The sequence below is a fragment of the Tamandua tetradactyla genome, chromosome 1 (genome assembly GCF_023851605.1).
Source record: "Tamandua tetradactyla isolate mTamTet1 chromosome 1, mTamTet1.pri, whole genome shotgun sequence".
Taxonomy (NCBI): Eukaryota; Metazoa; Chordata; class Mammalia; order Pilosa; family Myrmecophagidae; genus Tamandua; species Tamandua tetradactyla.
In genome coordinates, this window is record NC_135327.1 from 191,557,970 (window position 1) to 191,584,681 (window position 26,712).

At 37.9% G+C, this 26,712-nt stretch overlaps 1 protein-coding gene and 2 pseudogenes across 1 annotated transcript in view; all 3 read left to right on the forward strand.

Annotated features, from left to right (window-relative positions):
* The window catches only part of CNTNAP2 (contactin associated protein 2), a 1,376,829-nt gene that overhangs the window by 421,957 nt on the left and 928,160 nt on the right, over positions 1-26,712 (forward strand). The gene's annotated exons all lie outside the window — the stretch shown is intronic.
* On the forward strand, positions 4,353-6,749 carry LOC143673763 (tyrosine-protein kinase Yes pseudogene; annotated as a pseudogene).
* On the forward strand, positions 25,403-26,639 carry LOC143687708 (phosphoglycerate kinase 1 pseudogene; annotated as a pseudogene).

The following is a 26,712-nucleotide window of genomic DNA, read 5'->3' on the forward strand; positions in this document are numbered from 1 at the left end:
CAAGATATTCACAAAATTTGTCTGAACAAGTATTTACCCATTGAACACCAAGAAAGTACATTGGGCCTCACTGATAGCTCTACACTATTTTCCCCCTACTCCCTGCCCTCTTCATCTCTAAACCAAAGTTACATGCTTGTTAAAGTCACATCCTCCCTCCTATTACCCAGTGTCACTCAAAGTTCTCCTGCTTGGGAATTCTTACCCCCTTTCACCTGATTTATCCCTTTGATCCCTGAGAGCACAAGTAAGGCATTATATCCTCAAGGAGACCTTCCTCATACCCTCAGAGTTACCTTTGGTATTTCATGTTCTCTTAGAACTGTGTTCTTTTCCTTCCCTGCATTTATCTCTATTATTAAGTATACAATCATGTGAATCTTAGGTATATCACACCTAATAGACTTAAAATTAATATATAAGGTACAAACTCTAAAACAGGTGATCCCTTGCAGCAATATATAGTGATTAAATTTAAAGTAGAGAATGTTGTGGGACAATGGTGGAGTAGATAGCTCCAGGAATCAATCCTTCTACCAGAACAACTATTAAACAGGTAAGAATCATGTGAATTAAATATTTCAACATTTTGGAGTCCAGTAAACACTGTGCAACATCCAGGGGAGAGCAGGCGGAAGACGCTTATAAATTGTAGTAAATATCAGTGAATTGCCCCCTCTATGTGGTGGTTACTGCCACCCATACCTAAGTCCCACCCTGGCTGTAGTGAGGGGCTCAAACCCAGCTCCTGGAGTAGTGTGCTGTTACCAGAGTAGGTCATAAAGACCTAGGTCCCCAGGATCCCAGTATGCATGTTTGGACTGCTGATCAATGCTTTTGTGTAACTATTTTGCATAATAGTAGTTGGGCTGTGAGCCCAACAAGGGGTCTGTCATTCTTCCATCTCACACCAGACAAAGGTGGTAGAGGAGACTTAAAAATTATATGCTTCCACAGAGCTGTGGAGAACAGGTAAAAGGCTGCATTTGCTGGACAGGTGCCAAGTCAAGAAATCACAATTTTGGAAAGGTTCCTGGCACCCTTCCTGAGCCCTCATTTATCCTCATGGGGAAAGACTGACTTGGGAAACTCCTCTGGGCCCCCATTTGCAGAATTTAAACTCCAGGCAAAGGAAGCTTGAGGCAGTGGAGCACAGTAAGAAACAATTGAGTTGAGCTGCCTGGGGTAAAGGCTGACCTGTTTTACATCCTACAGTGGAACATCTGTAAGAAGGAGAAAGTCTGTTTCTTGAGGTGTGGAGAGGGCATTCACATTTCTGTAAACAAGGGAATTCCAACGGCCACCAGCAAGCGCAAGCCTAGAAAAGGCTAGAAGACCCTGCACTTTGCTTTCACTTGGGCAGAACTCGGAAGGAAAGCACCAGCTAACACAAAATCAGTTTGCAGTGACAGCAAAAGGTGCTTCTTACTTAGGTTTGCTTTGTTTTGTTAGCTTCTGAAACTCAAAAAATCTCTTTCATATCATTATCTAGATATAAAATCAAGAAACAGACATCTCAGGAAAAAAATCTCAGAGTTAACACTTTAAATTATTAAGCAATACAGTATACAACGAAAGATAATAAGACAAAGAAGAACAGGAAATGGATGGTCCATTGAAAGGAAGAGGAAAGAAATCTGAAAGACATCAATGAAAAAGAAACACCATGGACATTCCAGACAAAGACTTACAATATATATATATACATATTTTCAAAATGCTCAAGGGCAGTGCAACAGTGGCTCAGTGGCAGAATTCTTGCCTGCCATTCTGGAGACCCAAGTTCAATTCCTGTTGCCTGCCCATGAAAAAAAAAAAAAAAAGAAATGTTCAAGTACATGAAGGAAAATACAAGGTAAAAAATAAATGAAATCAAGAAAATGAATGATATAAGAGTCTCAATAAAACAATAGAAATTTTTAAAAAGAAACAACTACTAGAGTTGAAGACCACAATAGGTGAAATAAAAAATTCCCAGGAGGGTTTCAAAAAAAGATTGGGGCTGGAAGAAGAAAGACTCGATAAACTCAAGGACGTGACAATTGAAATGAGTCAGACTGAAGAGCAGAAAGAAAAAAGAAGTAAAATGAAAATAGCCTAAGAGACCTATGGGACACCATCATGTGAACTAATATATGCATTATGAGAGTCCCAGAAGGAGAAGAGAGAAAGGGGAAGAATGAATAAAAAGCATGACTAAGCATATGCTGTTTACAAGAGATTCAGTGTAAATTCAAACATAAGTAGGCTGAAAGTGAAATGATGTAAAAAGCTGTACTGTGCAAGTGGTGACCAAAAGTGACCTTAGCTAGCTATGCTAATGTCAGTTAAAATATACTTTATGTCAAAATTATTATGAGAGAAAAAGGTCAGTATATACTGACAGAGGGATCAATTCAATAAGAAGATATAACAATTATTAATTTATTTGCACCTAACAGCAGAGCCCCAAAATATATGAAACAAATACTGACATATTTGAAGGGAGAAATTGATGGTTCTAAGTAATAGTAGACTTTACTACACCACTTTCAACAATGGATAGACTATCTAGATAGAAGATCAGTAAGGAAAGTTAAGACTTGAATGATACTCTAAATCAACTAGACCTCACAGATGCATATAGAGCAATTTCATCCAATATCAAGAGAGTACACATTCATCTTTACTGCACATGAATCATTCTCCAGTATAGACTTGTTTTGGGCTATAAAACAAGTCTCAATAAATTAAAAAATATGGAAATCATGCAGTGTATCTCCAATCACAAAGGAATGAAGCTATAAATTGGTAAGAAATGAAAAATCCCAATATGTGCAATTAAGACAACATATTCAGCATACCCATAACAACAAGTTAAAAAGAAAATCAGAAGGGAAATTAGGAAATACTTTGAGGCAAATTAAAATGAGAACACATATACTAAAGCATGTGAGGTACAGAAAAGACAATGCTGAGAGGGAAATTTATACCCCTAAATGCTTATATTAAAAAAGAAGAAAGATGTCAAATCAGAGACCTAACCTCAAAACTAAAGGAAACAGAGAAAGAAAAAACCAAACAGAGCCCAAAGCAATCCAAAGGAAGATAAACAAAGATTAGAGCAGAGATAAATGAAATAAAGAATAAAACAAACAACAGAATCAACAAAACTAAAATTTGAGTCTTGAAAAGATTGATGAATTTGACAAACCTTTAGCTAGAATGCTAAAGAAAAAAAGAGAGGAGATACAAATTTTAAAATCAGATATGGAAAGAGGATCATTACTACAGACCCCACAGAAATAAAAAAGACTATAAAAGGATACTATCAACAACTATGTGCCAACAAACTAGATAGCCTAGATGAAGTGGACAAATTCCTAGAACTATGCAAACTATCTACACTGACTCAAGAAGAAATACAAGATCTCAACAAACCAAAAAAGAGATTTTTCGGTTATCAAAAACTTCCCAACAAAGAAAAGCCCAGGACCAGATGGCTTCATTTCAATATAATTGATATCAATCTGGCTGAAACTATTCCAAAAAATTGAAGAGGAAACACTCCCTGTGCTGGTTTGAAAGGATTTATGTACCCTAGAAAAGCTGTGTTTTAATCCTAATCAATCTTGTGGGTGCAACCGTTTCTTATAAGCCCTGTACAATAATGTAGATTGGAAACTCGATTAGATTATCTCCACAGAGATGTGACTTACCCACTTTTAGGTATTAGCTTTTCATTAGAAACAGATGTGACTCCACCCATTTATTGGAATCCTTTAAAAGAGGAAGCACTTTGGACAAAGCTTGAAAATGATGAGAGCCATGACATAATGACAAGAGAACCCACTGAGTCCACCAGCCAGTGACCTTTGATGATGAAGAAGGAGAACACCCCTGGGGAGTTTCATGAAGCAAAAGGCCTGGAGGGGAAGATAGTAGATGTTCTCATGTTTGCCATGTGCCTTTCCAGTTAAAAGAGAAACCGGGACTTCATCAGCCTTTCTTAAGTGAAGGTAACCTCTTGTTGGTGCCTTAATTTGGACATTTTTATAGACTTGTTGTAATTGGGATATTTTCTTGGCCTTAGAACTGTAAACTAAAACTTATTAAATTCCCCTTTTTAAAAGCCATCCTAGTTCTGGTATATCACATTTTGACAGCTAGCAAGCTGGAACACTCCCTAATTCATTCCATGAGGCCAATATCGCACTCATACCAAAGCCAGAAAAAGAAACCACAAGAAAAGAAAATTGTACAATAATATCGTTTATGGATGTATATGGAACAATCTTCAACAAAATATTAACAAACTGAATCCAACAACACATTAAAATAATTTTAGAGTAACGAGTCCGGGTCCGGCTCTGCCGTCGTCGCCGCTGCCGGGCGCCCCCGGACGCGGAGGTGGAGGAGGAGGCAGAGGGCCCCGCGGGCCTCGCCGCTGCCCGCCGCCCGCCGCCCCCTCCCCTCCACCTGAGCTGCCGCGGCAGCGGCTCCTGCGATCGCGGCCAGGGAACAGATTTAATAATGGGCTGCGTTAAAAGTAAGGAGAACAAAAGTCCAGCCATTAAATATAGAACTGAAAACACTCCAGAACCTGTCAGCACAAGTGTCACCCATTATGGAGCAGAGCACACTGCAATGTCACCATCATCGTCTACAAAGGGAACATCTGTTAATTTTAGCAATCTTTCCATAACACCATTTGGAGGATCCTCAGGGGTGACACCTTTTGGAGGAGCATCTTCCTCATTCTCGGTGGTGCCAACTTCATATCCTACTGGTTTAACAGGTGGTGTTACTATATTTGTGGCCTTATATGATTATGAAGCTAGAACCACAGAAGACCTTTCATTTAAGAAGGGTGAAAGATTTCAAATAATTAACAATACGGAAGGAGACTGGTGGGAAGCAAGATCAATTGCTACAGGAAAGAATGGTTATATCCCTAGCAATTATGTAGCACCGGCAGATTCCATTCAGGCAGAAGAATGGTATTTTGGCAAAATGGGGAGAAAAGATGCTGAAAGATTACTTCTGAATCCTGGGAATCAACGAGGTATTTTCTTGGTAAGAGAGAGTGAAATAACTAAAGGTGCTTATTCCCTCTCTATTCGTGACTGGGATGAGGTAAGAGGTGACAATGTGAAACACTACAAAATTAGGAAACTTGACAATGGTGGATACTACATCACAACCAGAGCACAATTTGATACTCTGCAGAAATTGGTGAAACACTACACAGAGCATGCTGATGGTTTATGCCATAAGTTGACAACTGTGTGTCCAACTGTGAAACCCCAGACTCAAGGTCTAGCAAAAGATGCTTGGGAAATCCCTGAGAATCTTTGCGACTAGAGGTTAAACTAGGACAAGGATGTTTTGGTGAAGTATGGATGGGAACATGGAACAGAACTACAAAAGTAGCAATCAAAACATTAAAACCAGGTACAATGATGCCAGAAGCTTTTCTGCAAGAGGCTCAGATCATGAAGAAGTTAAGACATGATAAACTTGTTCCACTATATGCCGTTGTATCTGAAGAGCCAATTTACATTGTCACTGAATTTATGTCAAAAGGGAGTTTACTAGATTTCTTAAAGGAGGGAGATGGAAAGTATTTAAAGCTCCCACAACTGGTTGATATGGCTGCTCAGATTGCTGATGGCATGGCATATATTGAAAGAATGAACTATATTCACCGTGACCTTCGGGCTGCTAATATTCTTGTAGGAGAAAACCTTGTATGCAAAATAGCAGATTTTGGTTTAGCAAGGTTAATAGAAGACAATGAATATACTGCAAGACAAGGTGCAAAATTTCCAATCAAATGGACAGCTCCTGAGGCTGCACTGTATGGTCAGTTTACAATAAAGTCTGATGTGTGGTCATTTGGAATTCTACAGACAGAACTAGTAACGAAGGGCAGAGTACCATATCCAGGCATGGTAAACCGGGAAGTGCTGGAACAGGTGGAACGAGGATACAGGATGCCTTGCCCTCAAGGCTGTCCAGAATCCCTGCATGAATTGATGAACCTTTGCTGGAAGAAGGACCCTGATGAATGACCAACATTTGAATATATTCAGTCCTTCTTGGAAGACTACTTCACTGCTACAGAGCCACAGTACCAGCCAGGAGAAAATTTATAAGTCAAGTAGCCTATTTTATATGCACAAATCTGCCAAAATATAAAGAACTTGTGTAGAATTCCTCACTATGTACAGGAATTCAGAGAAGAAAATCTTCACTCTGCATGTTTTTAATGGTAAACTGGAATTCCAGACATGGTTGCACAAAACCACTTTTTTTTTCCCGAGTGTTAAACTCTAAAGTACCAATGATGAATTTTCCAACTTATTTCAGGGTCCAAAGAAAGTTATACCCAAGATGTTGATGAATGTGTGATAGCCTGACAATGAAGAGCAACAAGGCTACTGGTTATAAATCCTCTCCTTTCTTTTTTTTTTTTTCCTCAAACTCAGAATTAAGGGGAAATTATTAATCATTATACACAAAATTTGGGACATAAAAAATTATACCATAATGAAATCTAAAATCACGGAACTTCATGGGACCAAACAATTCCATTCCAGTTTTTAAAAATGTCTTGCATTCATTAAGTTGAACAGTTAATATGCAATTTTAATATATGCCTCCTTTTGCATGGAAATGGGCCAAATTTTTCGGAAGCAAAAAGGAATATAAGCAGCATGTAAAACTTGATTAAATGTTAGACCTCAAAAGTGGAATTTGAAAGTATAATGTACTAGCAATGAACAAGCTGAGGGGGAAATCAAGAAACGAATCCCATTTACAATTGCAACTAAAAGAATAAAATACCTAGGAATAAATTTAACTAAAGAGACAAAAAACCTATATAAAGAAAACTACAAAAAACTGCTAAAAGAAATCACAGAAGACCTAAATAGATGGAAGGGCATACCGTGTTCATGGATTGGAAGACTAAATATAGTTAAGATGTCAATCCTACCTAAATTGATTTACAGATTCAATGCAATACCAATCAAAATCCCAACAACTTATTTTTCAGAAATAGAAAAACCAATAAGCAAATTTATCTGGAAGGGCAGGGTGCCCCGAATTGCTAAAAACATCTTGAGGAAAAAAAACGAAGCTGGAGGTCTCGCGCTGCCTGACTTTAAGGCATATTATGAAGCCACAGTGGTCAAAACAGCATGGTATTGGCATAAAGATAGATATATCGACCAATGGAATCGAATAGAGTGCTCAGATATAGACCCTCTCATCTATGGACATTTGATCTTTGATAAGGCAGTCAAGCCAACTCACCTGGGACAGAGCAGTCTCTTCAATAAATGGTGCCTAGAGAACTGGATATCCATATGCAAAAGAATGAAAGAAGACCCATCTCTCACACCCTATACAAAAGTTAACTCAAAATGGATCAAAGATCTAAACATTAGGTCTAAGACCATAAAACAGTTAGAGGAAAATGTTGGGAGATATCTTATGGATCTTACAATTGGAGGCGGTTTTATGGACCTTAAACCTAAAGCAAGAGCACTGAAGAAGGAAATAAATAAATGGGAACTCCTCAAAATTAAACACTTTTGTGCATCAAAGAACTTCATCAAGAAAGTAGAAAGACAGCCTTCACAATGGGAGACAATATTTGGAAATGATATATCAGATAAAGGTCTAGTATCCAGAATTTATAAAGAGATTGTTCATCTCAACAACAAAAAGACAGCCAACCCAATTACAAAATGGGAAAAAGACTTGAACAGACACCTCTCAGAAGAGGAAATATGGATGGCCAAGAGGCACATGAAGAGATGCTCAATGTCCCTGGCCATTAGAGAAATGCAAATCAAAACCACAATGAGATATCATCTCACACCCACCAGAATGGCCATTATCAACAAAACAGAAAATGACAAGTGCTGGAGAGGATGCGGAGAAAGAGGCACACTTATCCACTGTTGGTGGGAATGTCAAAGGGTGCAACCACTGTGGAAGGCAGTTTGGCGGTTCCTCAAAAAGCTGAATATAGAATTGCCATACGACCCAGCAATACCATTGCTAGGTATCTACTCAAAGGACTTAAGAGCAAAGACACAAACGGACATTTGCACACCAATGTTTATAGCAGCATTATTTACAATTGCAAAGAGATGGAAACAGCCGAAATCTCCATCAACAGAAGAGTGGCTAAACAAACTGTGGTATATACATACGATGGAATATTATGCAGCTTTAAGACAAGATAAACTTATGAACCATGTAATAACATGGATGGACCTAGAGAATATTATGCTGAGTGAATCCAGCCAAAAACTAAAGGACAAATACTGTATGGTCCCACTGATGTGAACGGACATTCGAGAATAAACTTGAAATATGTCATTGGTAACAGAGTTCAGCAGGAGTTAGAAACAGGGTAAGACAATGGGTAATTGAAGCTGAAGGGATACAGACTGTGCAGCAGGACTAGATACAAAAACTCAAAAATGGACAGCACAATAATACCTAATTGTAAAGTAATCATGTTAAAACACTGAAAGAAGCTGCATCTGAGCTATAGGTTTTTGTTTTGTTTTGTTTTGTTTTGTTTTGATTTTACTATTATTACTTTTATTTTTTTCTCTATATTAACATTCTATATCTTTTTCGGTTATGTTGCTAGTTCTTCTAAACCAATGCAAATGTACTAAGAAATGATGATCATGCATCTATGTGATGATGTTAAGAATTAATGATTGCATGTGTAGAATGGTATGATCTCTAAATGTTGGGTTAATTTCTTTTTTTCCGTTAATTAAAAAAAAAAAAAAAAAGAGAAGGGATAATTGGAGATGAAGGGATACAGACTATACAACGGGACTGGATATAAAAACTCAGAAATGGACAGCACAATACTACCCAATTGTAATGCAATTATGTTAAAACACTGAATGAAGCTGCATGTGAGGTATAGGTTTTTTGTTTTTGTTTTTTTTGTTTTTTTTTCTTTCTATTATTGTTTTAATTCTTATTCTGTTGTCTTTTTATTTCTTTTTCTAAATCGATGCAAATGTACTAAGAAATGATGAATATGCAACTATGTGATGTTATTAAGAATTACTGATTGTAAAAAAAATAATAATAATAATTTTACACCACAATCTAGTGGGATTTATCCAGGAATGCAAGGGTAGTTCAACATAGAAAGTCTATATGCAAGGGTAGTTCAACATAGAAAGTCTATTAATATAATACACCACTGTGGTGGTTTGGAAATGTATGTGCCCCAGAAAATTATGTCCTTAATATCAATGCATTCCATAAGTATAACCCTGTGGTAAGTAGGATCTTTGGCTGAGGTTACTTCATTAAGGCATGGCCCAAGGTGGGTCTTAACCCTTTTACTGGCATCCTCTTTAAGAGAATGAAATTCAGGCAAGGAGATAGAAAGCCACAGAAGCAAGAAACTGAAAGCCACAAACCAGCAAGATAAGGGAGAGACCAGCCAACACTACCATGTGCCTTGCCCTGTGGCAGAGGAGTCAAAGATCTTCTTTAGGAAGAAGGCATCTGTTTGAGGATGCCATCATTTGGACACTTTACTCAGCCTCAAAACTGTAAGCTAATACATTCCCATTGTTAAGTCAACCCATTTCTGCTTTCAATAGCCTAGGAAACAAAAACAGATTTTGGCACAAGGGAAATGGGATGCTGCTGTTGCAAATACCAAAAGTGTGGGAATGGCTTTGGAATTGGGTAATTTCAAATGAAGCTGGAAGAATAATGAGGTGTTTGATAGAATGAGCTAGGTTGCTTTTAAGGGACTGTTGGTAGAAATATGGATGCTAAAGGTACTTCCAATTAAACCTTAGACAGAAATGATGAATGTGTCATTGTAAAGAAAGAAAGGCAACCCTTGTTTTACAGTGGCAGGGTACTTGGCAAAATTGAGTTCTGATATTATATGGAAGGTAGAATTTGAACTTGACAAACTTGGATAGTTAACTGAGGAGATTTCCAAGGTAAATGTGGAAAGTGTAGCCTGGTTTCTCCTTGCAGCTGATAGTAAAATGCAAGAAGAAATGGAAAAGCTGAAAATTGAACTTCTGGGCACAAATAAACCAGAAATTGATGTTTTGGAAAATTTTGAGCTTCTAGAAATCAAGTCCCCAGAGAATAGTGCTCCATGTGAGAGTTTAACTGAGCTGGAGCCAAAAAACCCTTTCAGTGCAAGACAGGACTGGAAATGCAGTTATCCAGAAAGGATTTGTAGAAAGTTCTTTTGTCTGATGATTTCAACCCCTGTATACTACATGCAAAACTAACAAGTGTTTTTGCAAGATCTGTACGACTGGAACCATTGCCAGCCTGGATTAAATGGGACAGTAAAGGGACAGATAGAGGGAAAAATAACTTCAAAGGCAGAACCATGGAAGCAGAGATTTGGACTGAAGATATTTTCTCAGACCAAGAGTATGAGTCCACCCATGTATATGGAAAGTGTGAGTATGTCTCAGCAATTGGAGAGGGCAAGCATTTCACCTTGTTGTTCAGGAAGTGTGCTGCCACTCCAGTTTTCCAAATGTTTGGGGGATTGTAGAGTCTGGCCACTACCCCAGTGCTTGACGCGGGTACATGACAAATATTGTGACCTCCCTGATATGAAATAATTAGAATAAGCAAACTCATAGAATTAATCTAGAGTAAAGGCTACCAGGGGACAGGGTGGGGCAGAAAATAAGGAATTAATGCTTAAAATTGTACAAAGTTTGGCTTTTGGAATGAAGGAAAATTTTTAGTATAGCTGGTGGTGATAGTGCATAACATTATGAATTTGATTAACAACACTGAATTATATGGTTAAATATCACTCAAAGAGGAAGTTTTAGGTTGTATATATATTACTAGAATTAATTTTTTTTAAAAATCCATGGGACTGTACAACACAGTGAAACCTAAGGTAAACCATGGACTATAGTATTAGTACAGTTATAAAAATGTACTTTCATCAATTGTAACAAATATACCAAACCAATGTAAGGTATTAATAATAGAGTTGCATGTGGAACCCTTATGCATGGTTTTTTTCCTGTGAACCCTCAATTTCCCTAATAAAAAATAAGACAAGTTGGTGAATAGATAGAGACCCAAGGCACATGGGCTCCTAGCTGGCTCACTAATAGCACATGACATATGATAACAAGACTCTGCTAAAAAAATCATCAATCTGCCGTCCCTCCATATTGTGAAGAATCTTTCCCCAATGCCATACTTCCTGTGCTTCATATTTTTTCATATCTTCCTCCATTATCTTTTAAAATACTGTTTTTCACAGCAGTTTATGGATTAGCTGAGGCAGACACATCTAAGACACTTGTAAATGCATGGGTCCCATCCCCAGAGACAGAAAATCTTGAAGGGGACTAGGAAATGACATTTCAAATAAGCTCCTTGGGGGACAAATTTTGACACTTGTTCTGGGAAGAGAGGTTGTGAATTTAACACTCAAATGTAATGTTAACTATGAAACTTTCCCTCTGTTTTAAGATTTTCCTATTTTCACATCAATTGAAATTTATTGTGCATCTGCTTTCTCCTCCATGTCCTACAACTACAGTAAAATGGTATGCCTCTGGGTGTTTTCACACTGCCTGTGGGTAGACTATGGCTATGCTAATATTTGTATTTCTGGAAATGCCTAACAAAGAGTTCAAATATCACAATCTGAAAGTAGCTCATCTACTTTGATCTGTCTTCATGTGTTATGACCTTATTAGGAACAATGGCAAAATTTGGACGTTTTCAAATATTTACAAACTATGATATTATCTATTAAAATAGCAATGCTTTGTTGTCATTTTAAATAATGTATGCATATTAAAGTCTTGGGAAACTTTTTAATCATTATTTCCACTAAATTTATGGAAATCCAGAAAGAAAAAAAAATGGAGAGTTGTTGAGACATTCAAGGTCATAGAGCCTGCCAGGTCAGAACTAAGAGTAATATGTTCTTTATGGCTATTCAGTTGGATTTCACATTTAAGGTTATGCCCTCTCTCTATCTGTAAATAGTTGCAATATAATATGCCAAAGTTGCTGAACTTAACACCTTAAGCAAATATTTTACTGTTCCAAATAATAATTTTGCTGGATTTTTATGTTAAAGTAACTATTTAAAAATAGAGTCCTGTTCATGACCACTAGAAGAATAATCCTGTTTTTCTCCACAATTATAGTGTACAGTGTTTTTTAATAGTTTTTCTAAGGTTATATAAAAATCACATTGAAATTTCCCTACCAAGATATTTAGACATTGTTTATCTCATTTGTACGCAGCTATGTTGAGAGAGAGATCAAATTGCCTAGTGCTTTTTCAAGGGAAAAAGAAATCAATAGTCATAATATATCCATATTTAAATGTTAATATAGTCTTAAATATATGGTTATATTTGTACTTTTAACATATGTTTAAAAGATAAGGATAGACTCGCTCTGAGTGTAACTGACTTTGGTATGTGAATGAGGGGAGGCTGACAAGGACAGGTAGGAAACTTGATTTTGATTATTTGAAAGAGTGGAACATAAAGTAATTTATATTGCTCTTTTAAGTATTTTTTGTGGCTCGAGTTGTACATAGGGGCACTTGATCTTCTAGAAAGTCACAGCATTGCAAATAAATGAGCCACTCTCTGCCACGCTGTGTAGAACAAACTCCAGGGCCTCTGGGCAGCTGCCCAGAATCATGTTCTCCCTTTTTAATTTATGGCAATGACCAAAAAACATTGACTTCTATTTCAACTGTCACACCACACATTATCGTGTATATTATTCATGGTTCAGGTATGTGTGAGTGGGGAAGGGGAACAATACACTATGAATTCTTGCAAGTTTTCTCAGGAGCTTTATCATTTTTTTCTGCAGCAACAAGAGAGTGAAAAGAGGAGATAATTTTATTGATTCGTCCAATGGATGCTTCTGAAAGGCTTGGGTCTGGGTAACATAGGGAAAGCCAAGATTTAGAAAGTCAATTTTGTGCTCTCTTAGTGCAAAACCTGCCCAGAGAAGGCATAGTTACAGTAAGTGGGAAGGGCCCCCTGCAGGCTGGAAACCTACAAACTTCAGTGTGCATACAGTTCATGTAATAACTCAGCAAGATCCATGCCAGCAACCATTTCTCTCCCCAACGGGAACAGCAATATCTGCCAAGATTCATCTTAGGCTAGTGATTCTCAAACTTGATCAGGCATCAGATTCACCCTGGGCTTGGTAAAACATTGCAAGGCCTTACTATGAAAATTTCTCATTCTGGTAAACCTGCCCTGGGGCCTAAGAATTTACAATTCTAACAGGTTCTGTGTTTTAATCTGGACACCACACTTTGAGAACCTTTGACTGTAGCCAGCAGCAGAAAAACATTTTTCATACGTTCAGACACAAAATGTGTGTAACTTTGCTAGGCTGCTATTGCAGACCAAGCCATTTAAGCTGGTTTTGTGGGTTTTGTTTTACTTCATTCTATTTTCTCATATATTTCTCATATTTCATGTCTACAGGCTCTAATAGGAGAAGCAGCTGTAGTATAATTGGTTGAATATGTGTGGAGTCTGGTACTCGACGCATTCTTAGATTATTGAATCCCCAGTCCAAGCTAATCAAGTTGTGTAAATTTGGGCAAGTTATTTACATTCTTGGGACAACAGTTTCCTCACCTATAGAATGGAGATAATTATAATACCACTTTCCCCCTGGTATTGCTATTAGGATTCTTGAAATAACACATATAATGTATTTGAAACTGTGCCTAGCATTCTCCCTCCTCCTTATATTTTAATATTGCATTAATTTTTATTTTGTTGTTTTTATTTATTTTTTCAGCTCTTACAGGGTTTGAAAACGCTCATGTATTACCAACAACATTTGCAAATTTATTAATTTTAATTTAAGACTGCTAGATGCATTAAGGGAACTAGCATCCTTTCCAGCATTATCTTACAGAGAGGAGCCCAGCTGGGCAACTGGAAAAAAAATAAATAAATAAAATTCCAAGGAGTTTTCAAGCACACAGGCTTGATTTCAGAGACATATACAAAACCAAAACCACGCCTTCTCTTTGTTTATTTCTGTTTAGACTCTGTTCCTACCCAGTATTTCCCTCAGGACAATGCCTTGTTCTGCCTACAAATGGCCGATTTTAGGCCATTTCTTTTTTTCATTCCACCTCATTGTACTAGAAGAAGAAACAAGATCTCCTTATCCCCTAGTATGACCCCTCAGCAATCCCTCTGTTCAGTTTAAACAAACAGACCTCTGTTAGGTTAACAAACAAACAAACAAAAAGTTGCTGGTTAGTGTTTCTCAGTGGAGAATGTTCTTTGTCATTTCTGAATGTTCCTTTAGAGAAGAATAAATAATCCATAGCTTGATTGAACATTGAAATAGGACATGCTTGAAATCTCTTTGGATATATCACTGAAGGGCTGCTGTTCCTGCTCACAAGGCAGCTGCCATGGGCAGTACCAGGTCTATACACCTGGGTGAGTGGGCCCAAGTAATTGTACTGTCACACCAGTAGACTTGGCTGCACATGAGGCAGCTGTTCTCAGACACTCAGTCCCCTGGTAGCATTCAAAAACTGATCGCGGATTGCCATGGTGCCTGTGCCTCAGCTGCTCTTCCTGGCTTTTTCTACCACTGAAGGGTTGGACACTTTTCCAGTGGTGAGTAGAAAGGGACAGGCAACTGAGTATCCAACTCTAAAGTCCTCAATTTAAAACCATTTATTTCGGCAGGGTGAAAAGGTATATTAGTGGTAGAATTCTTGCTTGCCATGCGGGAGACCCAGGTTCTTTTCCCAGCCTATGCAGGAACCCTTCCTCTCCCCCTCAGCCAAAAGAGAAAAGAACTATTACAAACCTAGTGTATGAAAAGTACCGTTACCCAAGTAAGAGGTCCACATACCCTATTTTTAAGTCAGATTACTTTAAATCTTATACTCTCCCAACTTTAACCTCTTGCTGTTGTTGTTGGCTGTGGTGGCAATGCCAGACATCCCGGGGAGTTCCCAGAGAAACCAAGACCTCCACCAAAGGCTGGCACCATGAGGGTTCTTAACTCAGTCATAGGAAAGAATTCAAGGACTAGTAGTGTGTATAGCCAAATAGTTGAATAAGCTCGATGCTGGAGAACGCTGCAAGTTCTCAGGTAGATGCCAGGGAGAGCCCTGGGATTTCTCAACTGAAGGCTGCAGAGCCCAGGAAGTTCTAGACTGGATGCAGCAGAGGTTCAGGAATTCTTTACTGGATGCCAGAGAGCCCCTGGAATTTTCAGTGAAGTTGTGACCTTAACCAGGGGCTGATGCTGTGAATATTCTTGACTCAGCTGCAGGAAAGAACTTGAGGACTAGTCAGTGTGTGCAGCTAAAGAATCCAAAGACTGGCCAGTGTGTACAGCTCAAAATGTTAATTCATGCTCAAAGGAAGATGAGTGCTGGCATTCTCCAGAGGAAGAGAAGCCCTGTGAGGTCAGGATCCTTGCATTATAAGGACTTGGAGTGGCCCTTTCCCCTCTGGCTATGCTAATAAGGGATTGATGAGCTATACTTTTCAATGGCTCTTGTCATCGTGAACTGAGTGGGGGCTAGGTGTGCAGGGGCTAGGTAGGTTTGTGCACCACAAGGAACTTTTTGTTTTGGATCTTAGGGTCACTTCCCCCTCCATCCTTCCTTATCTAACCTACCTCCACGGTATGTGTGTGTTTCAGCAAATCACTGAAAGAGAATTCTTTTACATCACAAATATAAGCTTGAGTAGGTCTTGAGTTACCCAGGTCATTCTGATCTGATTAGGAAATATCAAATATTCATCAGCAATTTTTTGTCCAAAAGAAGTCATTTTGCCATATGGTCAAATGTAGGTGTTTTGTTAACTTAATTTAAATTCCAGAAATGAACTTCCTCTGACTTTAACTTTGCAATATAGGCTAGTTCTTAGATTCATAGGCAAAAGATGAATATAGCTGTAGTTATAAAAATTAAGCCACTTTATTTTTAACTTTTCCATGCATTATTTTACACTGTTGCCTTTGATCTTTAGTTGGGGCAAAAAGCATCGCTCCACCAACTTCTGCAGTCACTATTGCGCCGATCCCTCCTCTTAGACCATTTACATCATACCAAGATTTGAGCTCTGTGACATTAGGAAAAAATCTTTTTCTAATTCCTAACATTCTCTGGCCTCAAGGTTTAGCATTAATTTGTAAAGTCATTTCCAGAGCATTTTCGATTTTAGTATTCCAGGACATGGCAATATTTTAAACATGAAATCCCTATGCAGACCCGAGAGACGTGGGCAAATACACAGCGACAGGTTTGTGGCTCTATATTCCCTTTAATATGCAATTTCTAAACCATTAATTCTAAAACTTTAAAGAGCATAATCCAAATACACTGTTCAAATAAACACTGCAGTTATTTGTTAGCATGACAACTGGCTGCAATTCTGTTCCAAGAAGGTCAGCTTCTCTAAGAAGCAGAGATTTGCCAACTACATTTGTTTGCTCCTCAACTCTGATGTTTGTTTGTATTCTTCTTTGGATCTCGGTCTTCTATCCACAATTCATGTTTTCTATTTGCAGTGAAAAGGTTTCTGTATGGTTTGGGTTTTGTTCCCATCCATCACTTAAAAGAAAAGATACCCAAAGGCAAGGTCATCAATCACCTTTTTTGAAGGTCCCTGGGAAATTATTATTTATGTGTCAATGGTGAATCTATTCTACTCCTTAAAGGGCAGGACTGTTATAATAGGGGACATGCTTAGGGAAACAGCAGTCATAGGCTTTATCTGCTTTCCCAAGGAAGAAAGGTAGTGCGACAACTGGCTAAAAAAGCTTGTGGCAATTTGAAAGCATAAAAGATCAACTAAAGTGCAGCAGTTTAAAGCAGGAAGCCAGGATCTTGGCTTAGATTTAGAATAATTTTCTATAAACAACTATCCTCAAAGAAATGGAAATCGGTAAAAATAGTTGACAATAGGGCTAGAGAATTCCAAAAATTGCAATATATTCATTAATAGTTTGCATAAGAAGGATTTTTTTGTTTGTTTTAGAAATCTTATGGTTCATTTCCTTTAAGTCTAATTTTCTTATCTTCACTCCCTTAGGTGCTATGAGTGAAGGTAAAACCACCAAATTTTGCTAGGTTTTTAAAATTACCTAATATCTCTCTGAAGAGGTTACTCTGTATAGACCATTTAATAATAAGTGTTTTTCACAAAACTCCCTACCAACAAGGAAAGAGGAGTTATTGGACATTGGCCAAAGATGAGTCAGGAAGCAATTATGTGCAGGGGAAAAAGACAGGTATTAGCAAACCAAATTAAAGCATGATTAACAGAATGCTTAACCCGATTTGTCGTCTCACCAGGGACAGATGACTTCCTGCCTTATATGTGTTTAAGGACCAAGATAAAAGATGCTGTTATTTATTTCTATGTTTTTTGCTTTGTATTTTAGTGTTCATTTAAAAAGTGAAAGGATAGAAGAACCCTGGAGACATTCTGCTAGTTCATACACAGGTTTGCCGGGTATAATTAGCTTGGCTAGGACACCTATTAGACGATTTTTACTGTCACAGAATTGTGTATCCACACACATTATTTTTTTTTCATTGCATTTTCTGTTGATTAGACTTAGCTGAGCAGTTGTTCATAATTTATGGTCTTGTTCTGAGGATTAAAAATGGTCGAACATTACTTAACACAGGACACTTCACAAATGTCAATAGTCATTCTTAATTTTGTTCAAATTCACAATAGGTATATGTTGGCTTATTAATTTAGGAACTATATTCAGGGATCCATAATTGTTTTATTCTCATTTCTGTAGACTCTGTTTATGCTCTGAAAATAATTGGGAAAATATATTAATTGTCAGATAATTCTTTCATGAATAAATAAAAGTGAAGCTAAGGATGGAAGTGGTTATAGTAGATACTTTGTTTGAACTCTGGAAAGTTAGACAAACTACCCTCAGTTCCATGTCCACATGTCAGCATGGAGTCATCAGAGCAGTATCTAGGCTTTCAGGTGTACAACCATCAGAGAGGTGACACTCTCTTTGTCTTTGTTTCTGTGTATGTTGCTCTGTACTTCTCTCTCTCTCTCTAAGTAAACCCTGTTTGATTTTTGAGCTATGATGCCTGGTTTTCTAGATTCCAAGGTGACATCTCCCTTTTATTGAAATCCCTTTTAGTACTGCTTATGCCATTGTTAATGATACAGCTTTCATTCAAATCAAGTCCTTTATTCCTACTTTTAGTTTGGAAAGTCCTATTCCTTAATTGGAGCCCTAAAAGTGGTTATTGTTTATTTTATTGATTCGAAACCGTGTTTGGGGATTATTTGGAGACATAGGTACAGACATTTACTTTATCTATTCTATCAATGACAGAATCACAGTAGATTGAGATTTAGGAAGTTAGAAACCTGAGAGCCAAATCCAAGTCTGCCAACTGTTTAGCCATGACTGTGGGCAAATCTAACCTCTAATAGCCTTATTTTCCTCAGCCATCCACACCCATGCAAACACACACACAAACACACACAGACACACAGACACACACACCCTTACCTATAAGTTTTATTTATGCATTCAAAATTACTCTAAATCCTAATAAGTGTCAAGCATTACACTAGACATTGGATATATAAAGACAGTAAAATATGTTTTCATTTTCCTGGAAGTGGGATCAGGGGATGGAAATAATAGCATAGTGAAGCAGCTCGTTAGTGAAATGGATGATTTTAGGAAATTTCATTAGTCTTGTTCATTGTATTCAATCAACTATTACTTATGAAATGCCTGCTCAGTGCCTGGCAGAGAGTAGTTCTCAAAGATTTGTTCCATGGATGAACAAGTGAGTGAATGAATAAATAAGTGATAAAAATTTGTATGAAGTATCAGAGATGTGATAAAAAGGAGACAATTAAAAGCAAAATATCCTCTTCCTGCTGCACTTCCTTCCTGGGATTATGAGATTTAAAGAAGTTATCATTCAGTTGTCACAAAAAAGAAATAAACTAGAATTAATCAAGACTCCATTTTATGCAGTGCATTCCCTACCTACTGTGTGCTTCCACCAACCATCTCACAGAATAACTTTTGAATTATTTAAATATTTACTTGTCAAGTAAAAGATGAATTTAAGAATTAAAAGCACAACATATAAAAGACATTAAATTAAAAAAATATTTTGACTGGAGATGAGCAACCACAGTTCAGAAAGCAAGTGTTTTATCTTTTTTTTTTTTTTTTTACCGGAAATCGAACCCGGGTCTTCTGCATGGCAAGCAAGAACTCTGCCACTGAGCCACCATGGCCTGCCCTGGAAAGCAACTCTTTTGAAATCAATTTTAAACATCATTAACAATTAATTAGGCTAATTGACAAACACCATGAACAATTAGCAGGAGTAGGAATACTGAAAACAAAAAACTGTTTCCCCTCACTAGCAATTAAACATATGCAAATTACGAGTTACCTTTTTTACTAAGGTATTCATAAATTAGATCTATAATAAATGCTAAAAACATTATTATAGTGTTTTAGATGATATAATGAGATAGAATTATAAAATGGTGTAATTTTCTCAAAAGTGGCTCTATATCATATACTAGGAGAGTTAAAGTCCGTATTCTTAACCCAGTAATCCTACTTCTAGGAAATTAATCATAAATATATTAAAGGATTAATGTTTAAGGGTATCCATCAAAAACATATTTATAATAAGAAACCATTAAAACTAAACGACCGGGTGGGCCACGGTGGCTCAGCAGGCAGAGTTCTTGCCTGCCATGCCAGAAACCTGGGTTCGATTCCGGTGTCTGCCCATGCAAAAAAAAAAACAAAACAACTAAATGACCAAGGAGTAGTCATAAAACTCTGATAAACATTAAGAAAGCTATTCAGTTCTCAGTAAGCATGATATGTTTAATATAAAGTTATATGAATATGAAGTAATGTCAAATGAATGAAGAAAGTAACCAAATATTTATATGCACATATATTATATATTTATATATGAATTTATTTGTGATTTCAACAAATGTTTTTTAAATACCTATTCCAGACCCCACTGAACTAGGCCTTGAAAATGGTAAACGAAGACATCCTGGTTCTTTTTGTCCTGGAGTCCACCAGTCTAGAGGTAGAGATGGACAAGGAACAAATGATCGCAAAATTAATTACTTAATTACCATTGTGCTAAGTACCATTATGGAAAAAGTCATGGGACTCTGAGAATGTACCACAAGGGAACTCAAATTCTGAAGAACTTCTAGAAGAAGCGCATTTTAAATTGGAACTCAGGTTCAAATGGGAGGTGGGTGACAATGAAAAGAGTTGGTGGGGAATGTGAGGGGAAGAACATTTTACCTAAAGGGAGATATTTTTGAAGTTATTATTGTGCTTCTTTTAGTTTCCTAGCCACTAAAACAAGTACCATGCAATGCATTGGCTTAACAGAAGGAATTTATCTAATCATGTTTTCAGAGGCTAGAAGTTTTGCTTCCTCCCAAGGCTGTTATCTTCTAGACAGGCTGGCCGACAATCTTTAGGTTTCCTTGGCTTTTCCATGGTAATGTACGTGGTGGCGTCTTCTCCTTTCCCTTCCGGGTTCCCTTACCAGCTTCTGGCTGCTCCCCATGGCTTCTTTCTCCATCTGAATTTTACTCTGCTTATAAAGGACCTCAGTAATTCAGTTATTCCACACCTTGACTGAAATATCGTCTTTAAGATACCACCAGAATGCCAACCAAGAACAAGGGCATATCCATTTATGTACACAATTCAGTCCACCACAGTACTTTTCTCCTTACTCTTCTGAGCACATAACCATTTCCCTCATCTACTGGAGGCATCCTTTTGGAGGCATCCTCTACCTAAGGGAGATTACAATTTATTAAAGAAGGCCTCCTAAAACAGAAAAAGTAGCACAGGCTTCGCATAGATTGCGACATTTAAATTAGAAAATTTTTCAGCAAGAAAAGGCTTAAATTTCTTTATATTTTTCTTCAACATATCCAAGATTTGATCTGCCATATAATTTTTTTTCCACCTTATAATTTTTACATGGGCCATCTGAAGGAGAAAAATGGGGGGAAGAGAAGGCCGTATGAGAGCACAATTTTTCCTGGTAGCACCTGAACACTACCTCAAAAAGACTGTTAAGATTTTTGAATCAGACTAAGCTTTCTAGTACGTAGACCAGAAAAAGAATGAGAGATGTTTTCTATTTGTGGGGAAATGATGTAAAGAAATAGGACTGTTGCAGATAGATAGACAGACAGACAAATAATAGACTTGTGTCCTGATGTTCTGCCTCTGAGCTTCAGCTGTAGAAGTTTTGGGTTAGGTGAGAGAAGGGGACAGGACTGAACGGAGACACAAGAGGCAGAATTTTCAAACCTGACCACGATGAGCAAGGGCAGATCATCTCTTCTTCTAGAAGGCCCAGGAAGCAAGTAGCATTCAGAGGAGGGGATCTTGCCCTCTGCTTCATACTGCTCTAATCACATGAACCATCAGAAGAAGAGAAACAGGGGAAGGAAGAGGAGAACTTAGGAGAGCATCTGAACATCATCTTAAGACACTTTAAGTTAGTGCATCATACTAGGCTTCCATATATCGTTATTATTTATTTAAAATCTTACCCCACAGGCCAGGTGTAGGGACTCCTGGTGAGGACAAATTCAGCTATGGGCAATATTTAAAATTTATAATTTTCTTGATTCATTAATTAAAACAAAATAAATCCTTTGCCTACTTCATATATGTGAGGTCAAATGTTTTAATGTGTCTGATATGAGAAGCAAGGTCAGTGTGACCAGAAGAGAAAGATGAAAGAGGAGAATGGGATGAGTTGAAGCTGCAGAGGTGGGCTGGGGCCAGGTCACGCAGGCCTTGGAGGCCGTGGTAAGATTTCCTCTTTATCCTACATGCAATAGAATGTCAAGGAAAGGTGTTAAGCAGGGAAGCGGCTCGATTGGATTTTTATTTTTAAATGCCACTAGGACCACTATTTGAGGAATAAGTTCAAGAAAAGGCAGATTTCGCTATAGACCAGATAAGGGATATTTGTTATTTCAACTAAGATGGAGCCAGTAGGTAGAGATGAGTGGAAAGATTTCAGAAGAGTTTTGGAGAATTCAGGTATAACTAATGTGTTTATGTATGTACATATGTAGCATACATGTGCCTATGTGTTATACATGTGAATGTATCTATTTATGCATGTACATATTTATGAAGAATATGTATTTGCTTATGGACATACTTAGGAAAAGAAAACCACAGAAAAAATACCCCAAATACTTACAGTGATTATATTTCAGTTGATATCATTTGGGACACCTTTTATTGCCTTCTTCAAATGTTCTATTTTCCAAATACTCTGCAATGAAATGGACATTTTAAATAAATTAATGTATTACTAAAACATTATGGAAATGAAATTATAAATATGGCTAGTATTAACAAAGTAGTTAAGTCCCATTACAAAAAATATTTCCCAATCCTCCAATATAGTCAAGTTTTTGTACCATAAAAATAAGTTTTTTAAAAATTTGGGGTTGCAGACTTCTTCAGTTTGTCCATGAATTATACAAAGCTCTTAAAAATAAATAAGAAGGTAGCAATTAATGATGCAGTAGATTTAATTCAATATCCTTTGCCATTAAATGATACCAGAATTCAATAGCACCTGTTTTTATAATTAATATTGGTAACTTGCAAATTGATATATGATATGATATGATAACTAGAAAAGACCACCAACAGCCGTACTCCCTGCGTCATCCTGTGACTGCACACGTTCCTGGTTTCCTGCTCTGTTCTGGACACCAAGCCTTGGTATCCCCTTTGGTTCTGCTGGGGGCTCCTCCTCTGCCTCTTTTCCATCACTGAGCTCCTGAAAGCAGCAGACCTGGCTTCCACTTTGCCCCTTGGGATGCAAGGGGCGGGGGGGAGGGAATAGAAGCTTCTGTGGTGTTGGGGATAGGAGATCCTCCCCATGGACATTTCCACAGACCCCTTATATTCCCTGCCCATAAGCAGTGCCCACAGAAGCTTAGTTTCTTCCTCAGCTTGACAGTACCTGTCAGATGCCACTGTAGTTTTAATTTATTCTTCAGTTCTGGGCAGTGTCAACTATTGGCAATAAAGGGCACTACAAACACTAAAAATATATATATATATAAATTTCTATATCAATCTATATAGAGATTTCCCCTCAATTTCCCCTATTTTAAAAATGCAAATAATCTTTTCATTTTTGTAGTTTTATTTTGAAAACATAAGGTTTAGGAAGCATTGTCTTCTGAGGGCTAGATTCAAATCAATTAAGAATCCCAAATTAAATATAAAAGTTTTTATCAAGGGATTTAGAAAATAATCTTCATAATTTCCCCCTAAATTATCTATCTGCATAAGCATCTGTGGGCATTCTTTGGCATTCTTCCTTCTTTAGGGAGGGGTACTGTTGAAGCATTAATCAATCCTAAGTGAACACAAGCCAATTATATTTAGTTGTACATTATCCATTGTTTAATATCAGATAATCAATCCTTGTCAGAAATTCTGGTCAGATATATAACAAGCAGTTGACAAAAATATTGTTCTCTATTTTCTCTTAGCTGGTATTTATGATGATAAATTTTAAAAATGTTCTAAGGAGAGAGGAAATGGCTTTAGATTTTAGGTAGTGTACATACATATATACGCAGATTCTTAAATGTATATACACATAACACACTGATATATACATATATAATAACATAATAATAGGGACAAGGAAGAGGTGTCATGAAAGAACTTAAAATAACATACCGCCTGAAAATTTATATTTATGAAAATTGAAACAATCCAATCTGTCTGAAACGGTAAAAATTGATAGGATCTTAGAATTAAAATTATACTAGATGAATACATTTACACTGTCTGGACCAGCATTTCCCAAGTGTGGCCTATGGACCACAAGTCTTAGAAATGTTATGCAAAAAAGAACATAGAAATATGGCAATATGCCATCATAACCCCCCCTTAAAGATTTATAAAACTGCTAACATAATCTTAAAGCCCTTGTGAAGACCTACAGTTAAAAAAATGCTCTTAACTTCAGCTCAGCATTTTCCATGTTTATTTGAACAAAAAATACTTTTTCCCTTACACTTCATGCATTTAAATGCAGCAGTCCCAGTGCTATGTTTACGCTCCTTAGGAAGTCCTGCTCAGTCCACATTCACATATCCAGCCTCTGCCATATCACATATTGCTGCCAATAACTTGGTCTCAGAAACATAGCACTAGGTAGCTGGAGGACAGAGGGGAGCCCAAGAGAGAGGTCAGGAATTTATGAGCATGAACCCAAACCTGCTAACATCTTCACTACTTACAGGTCCCAGGGAATAGGCTTTCTTCTTGATTTTACTTCCTTTTACAGTTATCCTAATTCCAATTCTTTAGTGTTAATCCCTCCAAACCCCTTTATTTTAAAATGGAGTGAATCAAAATCATCATTAATTTTAAGGAATTTTTCCTTTGCTTTGCCAAAATGAATTTATGCCCCAAGGCAAATTATACCTAAATGTGTACTGAATCTAGCAAAAAGGGAGGGAAAAGTATTCCATAACAAATTAATCATCCCAAGCCATTTCTATTACAGCATTCTATTTTGTATCATAATTTAATTTGGGCTCTAAATTATATTCAAAAAAGTTTACCACTCTAGACTGCAGTCCTGGCTAGCGTGTCATGCACGGCACTCCACACATGTGGTGAGTGTACAACAGCAGCGTGCTGATTTGAATCTGTGGTGGACCCCCGAAGAGCCATGTCCTTTAATCCTCATTCAATGTTGCTGTCTGGGAGCATTTTGATTGTTACCATAGAGTTGTGACTCCACCTATTAATCCTTTACGAGGAAACATTTTGGAGAGTTCCCTTTGTTAGAGCCACAAGAAAGCCACGGCAGAGCCGAGCAGAGCCACGAGGAGAGAGAACCACAGAGTCCACCAGCCAGTGACCTTTGGAGATGAAAAAGGAGAACATCCCCATGGGACACTTCATGAAACAAGAAGCAGGGAGAGAAAGCTATCAGACTTCACCATGTGCCCTTCCAGCCAAGAGAGAAACCCTAAACTTCATTGGCCTTCTTGAACCAAGGTATCTTTCCCTGGATGCCTTAGATCAAACATTCCTATAGACTTGCTTTAATTGGGGTATTTTCTTGGCCTTAGAACTGTAAAGTAGCAACTTAATAAATTCCCCTTTTTAAAAGGCATTCTGTTTCTGGTATATTGCATTCTGGCAGCTAACAAACTAGAACAGACTGCTCCTGTTGTCTGAGCTCTGAACCTCTCACTCCCTCTGTATTATCAAGATGTCTCTTTCCAACAAGCTCATACTGGACAAACTGGATGTCAAGGGAAAGTGGGTCATCTTGAGAGTGGACTTCAATGTTCCTATGAATGACAAACAGATAACAACCAAAGGATCAAGCATCCAGTACTGCTTGGACAATGGAGCCAAGTCAGTTGTTCCTATGAACCACCTGGGCTGGCCTGATGATGTCCCCATGCCTGAAAAATACTCCTTGGGGCTAGTTCCTGAAGAACTCAGATCTCTGCTAGGCAAGGATGTTTTGTTCCTGAAGAACTACTTGGGCCCAGAAGTGGAGAATGTTTGTACTAACCCAGCTACTGGTTCTGAGATCCTACTGGAGAACTTCCTCTTTCATCTGGAGGAAGAAGGGAAGGGAAAAGACACTTCTGGAAACAAGGTTAAAGCAGTACCAGCCAAAATAGAAGCTTTCCAGGCTTCACTTTCTAAGCTAGGGGATGTCCATGTCAATGATGCTTTTGGCACTGCTCACCGAGCCCACAGCTCCCTGGTGGAAGTGAATCTGGCCCAGAAGGCTGGGAGTTTCTTGATGAAGGAGGAGCTGAATTACTTTGCCAAGGCCTTGGAGAGTCCAGAGCTACTTTTCTTGGTCATTCTGAGTAGAGCTAAAATTGCAGACAAGATTCATCTGACTAATAATAGGCTGGGCAAAGTTAATGAGATGAGTATTAGTTGTGGAATGACTTTTACCTTCCTCCAGGTGCTCAACAACTTTGAGATTGACAGTTCTCTGTTTGATGAAGATGGAGCCAAGATTGTCAAATGTCTAATGTCAGAAGCTGAGAAGAATGATGGGAAGATTACCTTGCCTGTTGACTTCATCACTGCTGTCAAGTTTGATAAAAATGCCAATACTGGCCAAGTGACTATGGCCTGTCATACCTGCTGACTGGATGGGCTTGGACTGTGGTCCTGAGAGCAGCAAGAAGTATGCTGAGGCTGTCACAAGGGCTAAGTCAGTGGTATGGAAATGGACCTTTAGGGGTATTTGAATGGGAAGCTTTTGCCTGAGGAACCAAAGCCCTCATGGATGAGGTGGTGAAAACCACTTCCAGGGGCTACATCAACATCATAGGTGGTGGAGACACTGTCACTTGCTGTGGCAAATGGCACACAGAAGATAAAGTCATCTATGTCAGCACTAGGGGTGGTACCAGTCTAGAGCTCCTGAAAGGTAAAGTCCTTTCACTGGGGTGGATGCTCTCAGCAGTGTTTAGTGCTTTCCTGCCTTTGGCTTCCTGTGCATATCCCTTTAGTCAACTTAGTGTTTTCTAAGTTTTGCCACTTGGC